This window comes from Elephantulus edwardii, unplaced genomic scaffold (genome assembly GCF_000299155.1).
Source record: "Elephantulus edwardii isolate Elephantulus edwardi_28Jun2011 unplaced genomic scaffold, EleEdw1.0 scaffold00025, whole genome shotgun sequence".
Taxonomy (NCBI): Eukaryota; Metazoa; Chordata; class Mammalia; order Macroscelidea; family Macroscelididae; genus Elephantulus; species Elephantulus edwardii.
Genome location: NW_006399775.1, coordinates 15,760,620 through 15,761,758, shown reverse-complemented (window position 1 = coordinate 15,761,758; position 1,139 = coordinate 15,760,620).

Here is a 1,139-nt window from a genome sequence, read left to right as displayed (position 1 = left end):
TGACAAATGAGGATAACTGAAGAATAGCTGTCTTTGAACTATGGTGTTGGAGAAGAGTAGAACACACAAATCTGCCTTGGAGGAAGTGCGATCAGGTTGCGTCTTAAAGGTAAAGAAGGTAAAACTTTGTCTTACATACTGTGGGCATGTTGCCAGGAGGGGCTAATCTTTGGGGAAAACAACCATCAAACTGGGAAAGGTGGAGAGTCAAAGAGAGGAAGACCCTCAACAAGATGGACTGACACAGTGAGTTGGTTTTCTGAAAAAAATTACTTTATTATGGAGGAGATTGTCCCTCCTTCTCCAACAGAGGAAGTAGTAGATTTGAACCACATACCTCTGGGACTGCAGTGCAGCTTCTTGCCATTAGGCCACCATAGGCCACCCACACAGTGGTTTTAACAATAGGCTCAAGTGTATGAGAAATTGTGAGGACAGTTCAGGAGAGGACAAGGTTCAGATTTGCTGTTCAATGGATCACTATGAGTCATAGTTGACTTGACAGCACCTAACAACAGCAATTCCAACAATTACAAATTTTGTGTCCTTAAGAAAGTCATTCCATTTCCCTGGCCTCACCTTTCTAATCCGTGAAATGGGAATGACTACACCCAGCTGTTGAGAGAACTCAAGTTAGAAAATAACTAAACTTACTTACTTCATGCTTGGCACATGATAAGATACTTCTCTTCATTTACTCACTTGCAACTTAAAAGTGCCTTTAAAATAGCCAAATCGTTGACCTGCCCTGTAAGCCCTTCTCAAGTGTTCAGACAGGAATGTACATAAAATAGAGGCCGTGCTGGGATAGGCTGAAGTCCTGTCATTTTCAGAAGCAGCAAAATATAGCTAAGTCAGGAATCATGCAGGAGTAGGTGCTTGGGGACATGAATGCTGGGAATGGCGTTTCTCCTTAGAAATGATCTCCACACAATTCCGGACATTTCCTGTAAAACAAATGTGAATATAAATGTGTCGTTCACACACACACGAGGGGGGGAGGGGGATGCACATCAGGCACTAGCTCTGCCATTTGCACCTTTCTGGCCCTGAATAAGATGCAGAGCCTCTCAGATCTGTTCTCAAGAAAAATGGAGATACTCTTTATTAACTTGTGGGGTTACAGAGAATTCAACAGA